This window comes from Acinonyx jubatus, chromosome B1 (genome assembly GCF_027475565.1).
Source record: "Acinonyx jubatus isolate Ajub_Pintada_27869175 chromosome B1, VMU_Ajub_asm_v1.0, whole genome shotgun sequence".
NCBI classification, from domain to species: Eukaryota; Metazoa; Chordata; class Mammalia; order Carnivora; family Felidae; genus Acinonyx; species Acinonyx jubatus.
In genome coordinates this window covers 119,853,729-119,861,295 of record NC_069382.1, presented here as the reverse complement: position 1 = coordinate 119,861,295, position 7,567 = coordinate 119,853,729, and positions in this window count along the sequence as shown.

The following is a 7,567-nucleotide window of genomic DNA, read 5'->3' as shown; positions in this document are numbered from 1 at the left end:
TCTCACCCTGCCCCTCCCCCACTCACACTCTGTGTGTGTGTCTCTCTCTCTCTCTCTCAAAAACAAACATTTAAAAAATTTAAAAAAAAGGTTAAAAGAAAAAAAATAGCATATGTGTGGGTCTATTATTTTTGGAATCTGGAATCTCTATCATGTTCTATTGTTATTTGTGTATCCTATGCCAATACTGCACTATTTTAATTACTATAGCTTTACAATAATCCTTGAGTCGTCCAACTTAGTTCTTATTTTTGAAAACTCTTTTGGTGATTCTTCCTTTGAATTTTCATACTAGTTTTAGAATGAGCTTATCTATACAAACACACACACACACACACACACACACAAACAAACAACACCAACCTGTATTAAATCTATAAATCAATTTACAATTGATAACATATTTGTTATCAATAGCAGTCTTGTCTCATCTAACCCATAAACATGGTGTATCTGTTCACTTAGCATCATCTATAATATATGACAATAATGTTTAGATTTCAGTGTATGATTCTTATTCATGTTTTGTTTTACTTATTTATTTATTTATAAAGTTTTATTGATTTAAGTAATCTCTACACTCTAGGTGGAGTTTGAACTCATGACCCTGAGGTCAAAAGTCGTGTGCTCTTCCGACTAAACCAGCCAGCCCCCGCTATTTTTGTTTATTTTATTCCATAGTGTTTCATATGCTGAATGATACTATAAATGATTATGATTTTATTTTCTGATTTTTCATTGCTACTATATTAAAATATAATTGATTTTTGTCTATTGACCTAGTATTCACTAACTTTACTAAATTCATTTCTAATCCTAGAAGCTTTTTGGTACATTTCTTAGGATGTTCTCTGTATATAGTCATGCAATTAGTTAATAAAGGCAGTTTAATACTTCTTCTTTGATATTTAGGCTTTTGTTTATTTTTCTGGCTTTAATCACTAGTTTTGATCTCCAGTACAATGTTGAATTGGTAAAGGCAGAATTTCTTGCCTTGGTCCCCAAAATAGGCATATAGTTTTAACAGTAAGTATGCTGTTAGCTTTAGGTTTTTCATAGTTTGCAAAAAGCTTTTTAATCATTCATGGATGTTGGATTTTGTCAGTTTTTCTTGCATCTATTGAGATGATCATACAACTTTTCTTTTTTATTCTGTTATGAATTACACTTACTCTGTGGTGAATTACATTAATATTTGAATATTTGGATTCCTGAAATAAATCCCACTTGATCATCATTTATTATCATTTTTCTATATTGTTGAGTTTGATCTGCTAATATTTTGTTCAGATTTTTTGTGCCTACGTTCATGAAATCTGTAGCTTTCTTGTAAAATATTTGTCTGGCTTAGTTATGAAGGTAATACTAATGGTAAGATTAGTTGGGAAGTGTCCCTCTTTCTCTATTTTCTAAAGTTATTCGAGTAAAATTGTTACTTTTTTTCTCCTTAAGTGTTTTATTGAATTGACCAGTAGAGTCACCTAGAAATTGAGTTTACTTTGTGGGAATATTTTTAATTAAGACTCTAATTTCTAAAAATAGTCATAGGTCTCTTCAGATTTTCCATTTTTTCCTTGAATCAGTTGGTAACTTTTTTATCTGTGTCTATCAAGGAATTTGTCCATTTCATGTAAGTTGTCAAATTTAGTGGAATAAAATTGTTTATATTATTCTCTTAACATTCTTTTAATGTCTGTAGTATATGTACTACTGTCTTCTGTTTTATTCCTAAATTTTATATTTGTGCCTTTTTAAAAATTGATCTAATTAGAGGTTTATCAATTATATTGTTCTTTTCCAACTAGCATTTGATTTCATTGACTTCTCTGCATTTTCTTTGTTATTTTACTGATCCTCAATTTTATCTATATATTTTTTCTACTTACTTTGGGTTTAATTTGATTTTCATTTTTTAGTTTCATAAGGATACCTGTATCAGCAATTTTAAGCCTTTATTATTTTCTATTATTATCATTTAAAGCTATAAAGTTTCCATCTAATTTCTGTTTTAGCTGCATCTCACAACTTTTGATATGCTGTGTTTTTATTACCGTTCAGTTCAAAATATCTTACTATTTCCCTTGTTTTTTTTTCTTGACTCATAGTGTTCCAATGTTTGGAAGTTTTACAGATATATTATTATTGGTTTCTAATTTAATTTCATGTAGTCAGAGAACATAGCCTATATGATTTCAATCACTTCAAAGTTTTTGGGAAGTATTATTATATGGTACAGGAGAAGGTTCATCTTGATGAGTACTCCAAGCCATTTGAAAAAAAAATGCATACTATTTTATTGTTGAATGTCAACTAATGTCAATTAGCTCAAGTTGATCAGTAGTATTTGTGGTCAGATACGATTTTCTTACTACTTTTTTCTATCAAGTATGTATATGAAAGTGCTGATTTCTTCAGCTTTAGCGATTAGATTTGCCTACTTCTTTTAGTTGTAGCAGTTATTGATTCATGTACCTTGAAGTGTGATTAAGTATATGCTTGTTTAGGATTGCTCAGAATTTTTGATGAATTACCTCCTTCATCTTTGTTCAACCTTCTTCATGATCACTTGTGATACTCTTTTTTTTAAAGTGCACTTTGTCTGAAATAAGTAGAGCTATCCCAACTTGGTTGGTTAATGTTTAGATGATGTTCTTTTCCCCCATCTTTCCATTTTCAACCTATATATGTCTTTATGATGTAAGAGGGATTTGTGTGAAGAGCATATTGTATGTTGCATTTAAATTTAATTTGACAAATTTCTCCTTTTAATTTGGGTATTTACATGATCTGAAAATAAATTATTATCAATTTTTCATTTTTATCAAACCTTCAAGGAAGGGATAATTAATTCCATGTTATTTAAGCTGCACCGACCATATCAGATCATAGAGAAGGAAAGATTCCAAATTATTCTATGAAGCCAGCAGAACGCTAACAAAGAGCACCAAAAAAGAGACAAAATTACTGGGGAAAAAATCTATTTTATGCATATTGGTGCAAAATTCATAAATTAATAACAAATAGAATCACCCAGTGTTATGTTAAAAATAACAAACAAAAAAAACACACAAGCAAGTGGGCTATTTTTAAAAAAGTAATAGGTGAAAAGAGGTGAAAAATCACATAAATAGCTCCATAAATGCTAAAAATCCCTTAAAGGCATTTGGTAAAATTCACCTTATGTCCCTAATTTTAACTATTAAAGTTTTTTTTATCATTTTATTTTATTTCATCATGATAAGTATACTCTTTTTAAATATTTATTTATTTATTTAATGTTTTTATTTATTTTTGAGACAGAGAGAGACAGAGCATGAGCAGGGGAGGGGCAGAGAGAGACACACACAGAATCCGAAGCAGGCTCCAAGCTGTCAGCACAGAGCCCGACGCGGGGCTTGAACTCACGAACCGTGAGATCATGATCTGAGCTGAAGTCGGACACTCAACCGACTGAGCCACCCAGGCTCCCCAATAAGTATACTCTTTAATCCCCATCACCTATTGAACCCATCTCCCTCTCCCCTCCCAGTTTGTTCTCTATAGTTAAGAGTCTGTTTCTTGGTTTGTCGCTCCGTCTCTCTCTTTTTTTTCCTTTGCTCATTTATTTGTTTCTTAAATTTTATATATGAATGAGAGCCTATGGTATGTATGTTTCTCTGAATGACTTATTTCATTTAGCATTATACCCTCTAGATCCATCCATTTTGTTGCAAATGGCAAGATTTCATTGTTTTTTTATGTCTGAACAATAATCCGTTGTGTGTGGGGGGGGTGGGTATAGATATCACTTCTTCTTTATCAGTTTCTTTCATGATTATTGGTCTGAGCCTGTCTAATTCCTCTGAGGTCCACCTGGTGATTTATATTTCCTCAAAAAACTACCAATTTCAGCTGTTTTTCAACTGAATTTACATGTAGTCAAGCACAATATCCTTCAAGAATTCTCTTTTCTCTGTGTTAGTGGTTATTTCCCTATTTTAATGTTCAACTTTATATATTTGGGTCATTCCTCCCCCAACCCCTATTAGATTACCTAGACCTAAAATAATCCATCAAATGACACATACTTTTCAAATAGTAGCCTACTTACTATGTACACAGCCCAGAAATAGAGGAGCTGAAATCAGGGACAAGGATGAGGAAGGTAACAGGAGAGGGGTAGTTTGACAAACACAAGTCATTGCATAAACATTTAAAAAGCAGAGAGCCCGTGCACATATGACCTGCTCTTGAACACCCTGTATCTCCTTTTCCCAAGTCCTCCACACCCAGTAAAAACCTGCTATATCCCACCTTGCCTTCAACACCCAGGTGTCACCTCCTCTTGGAAACTTTCCTGGATTTCATGGGAAAAGTCAACGCCTTTCCTCTGATATTCAAGATTACTTTTTTTCTTTGAATTTTGAAAAATTTCAAACACAAAAAGTTAAAAGAATAAAACCAATGGGATTAACCAATGTTAACATTCGGTCAGTTTTACTTTAGATCTTTTTTGTTAAAAGAAGCATTATGGACAAATTAAAAGTCCTTCCTTTTGAATGAAATCTTTCCATTTGCAATGACATGGATGGAGCTAGAGTGTATTATGCAAAGCGAAATAAGTCAGGCAGAGAAAGACAAATACTATATGATTTCACTCATATATGGAATTTAAAAAACAAAACAGACAAGGGGCACCTGAGTGGCTCAGTTGGTTACGCATCCAACTTCGGCTCAGGTCACGATCTCACGGATGGTGAGTTCGAGCCCTGCATGGGGCTCTGGGCTGACAGCTCAGACCCTGGAGCCTGCTTCAGATTCTGTGTCTCCCTCTGTCTGCCCCTCCGGTGCTTGCACTCTGTCTCTCGCAGTGTGTCAAAAATAAATAAACATTTAAAAAAATTTTAAAAAAAGAAACAAAACAGACACACATATGGGAAGGGGAAAGAAAAGAGAGAGAGAGAGAAAGGGAAACAAACCATGAGAGACTCCTTACCATAGAGAACAAACAGGATTGGTGGAGGGAGGTGGGTAGGGGATAGACTACATGGGTAATGGGTATTAAGGAGGGTACTTGTCATGTTGAGCACTGGGTGTTATATGTAAGTGATGAATCACTAAATTCTACGCCTGAAAACAATATTACACTATATGTTAGCTAACTTTGATTTAAATAAAAATTTGAAAGGAAAAATAAATAAATTAATAAAAGTCCTTCCTTTTACCAACCAAAGCAATTTCTTTCCTTCGCCAGAGACCACCACAAATGTGAATTTGGTAGTTATTGTGACATATTTGTATCCATAAATTATTAAAGTATTATTTGTGATTTCCATTAAAATCAAATGTTCATGAAGGAAATAAGAAAATAAATTATTATCCACTTGGCAATTTTTTCAGGCTCATCCCTATTGGGATTAACACTGGGGAAAGAACCATAACCTCAGTGCTAAAGTAGTTGCCTAGGTTTTTGTATTTCTCTCTCTGGAGAACTTTACTGTTGAAGATGACAAATCATCTTAAGCATTTTATTATTTTTTTTCCTCTGTGTAATTTGATTCATTCATTCACTCATCCATGAATTTATTCAAGAAGCATTTGTAACAGGGTCACAAGATTTATGCATACTACATCTCAGGTATGTAGTCAGGATATGTTTTTAAAAATTATGTCTAAAACAACCCCAATCTATACTATAACCATCAGTCTATCAAGTAAAAGGCAAAAAAAGTAGCTTCTAGTCTTATTAAAACTTGGACCACTGTAACGATTGAAATAATCTTTTAAGGTTGTGCTCTTTATCACTTGGTAAAAAGAAATGCTCAGTTTCCTAGAATCTTCCTGTCTTCCTGATTCTCTCCCAGGGCATCTTAGGGAAGGAGGACTTCATGACTTCCTGGCTGGGGGAAGATAGGCTCCCCAGAACTTGCAATGGTTTTGTTCCATTCCTCCAATCTTCATGAGGGTGCCCTGTTTGCTTGGTTGTTGCCTGCCTACTGCATTTGTAGCTGAGGTCTTTACCTTGTGGAATAGTCTTGTTTATCTTGTTTGGTTAGTTTTGCAGTTGACCTTAGGTTACACTGGTACAAAAAAACCTTTGTCCTCCATGTGGCCTCCTACTGTGATGGTCCATCCCAAACCAAGGCCAGGGATCCCTTTACATCTCACCAATCCAGACCCTAAAGGCAATCTGTCACCTGCTTCTCAAATTACCTGATGGTTCAATCCTTCCTCCCCAGGCTTGCTCTACTCTATACAAGGAATAAAGGAAGATTTTGTTATTGCAAGGCAGAAATGGCAAGCTGCCCCGAAAAGCAAATTTGAAGGCTACTCTCTAAGCACTCTTTGTTGCCAAATTAAACTCTGATGTGGTTTTGCCCCAGCTTGGTTAGGGCAACTTGTGGTTTGGGTTCTTTGTAGAGACTCAAACAACCCAACAGCTTCCTTCTTCCCATGGCAGTCCTAACACCCAGTCCTGGTGGAAGCCCAGAGAGAAGTTGGGACATTCAAATCTGTTTTCCACATCTCCTCTTTCCCTTTTCCTTCCTACGGCCCTCCATAATAGGGATGGGCTTCCCTTCGTTCTGCATCACATCCTCCTCGTATCACTATGCAGCAAGGCCTGGCTATCAGGGGCCGAAGGCATATAGGTGTTAACGTTATGTGAGTAATCAGAGTCCTCTCTAGGCTTAAAAAAAATGGAAGAAAGGAATTTAGAAAATTCTTTGGCTATAAAGCCTACAAATCTTTGGCTTTTAAATTTATTGTGTTACTTTAAAGCCCTATTTAAATGATAGGAGTTGAACAGCAACATCCTTATTCATATTTCTTTAGTCACCAGTCAAGTGGATATTTCTGGTCAACTGAGAAGGCGCTCTCAGAAGGAGATGGTGCCATAGAGAAACAAATAGTTCTTATTCAGAAGGCCAGCTTTGGAACTGGATGGAAAATTCCAGTATCCACCATCTTTCCAATTTCCCTTTTCTGGCCAAAGCTGCAAAGCATGGTTGTCGAGTAGAAACATCTATTTACCCTCATCCTAGGAAGATATTTTCTTTCACCTTTGGAAAGCAACATGCTGCTATCTGACCTTTATTATGGCCTCACTGAATGCTTTGCAATGCTTTGCAATAACTTTAGGGTTACCACATGAAAAATAATTGAAAATCTCTTGGTCCTTAGGAGATGAGGCCTCCCAGACATGCATATATGCAAATAAAAACCATCTCTGACTTCCCTTTGTGTGTTCAACCTGTTTGCACTACTGACCAAATACAAGAAGAAAATATTTCTTATTCCATGTGGCCATGTTCCAGGTAGAATGACACTACACATTTCAACTTGATTTCAAAGCTTCTGCCCTGAAAAGAAAAAAGAAAGCATGTATAATCTTGTTCTCATGGGATTAAATCTGTTTGGAACACCATACAATGACTGGAAAGAGGAGCAGGAGCAGTACATCTTTCAGCAAAGTGCCAAGGCCCTGGAGTCAGAGCTGGCTGGTTTCTTCCTATTTATGTTATCCCATAATTGGAATAATTAGTTAACTGACAAAGTTTAAACACAGGGTTTATTTTATGACCTCCTA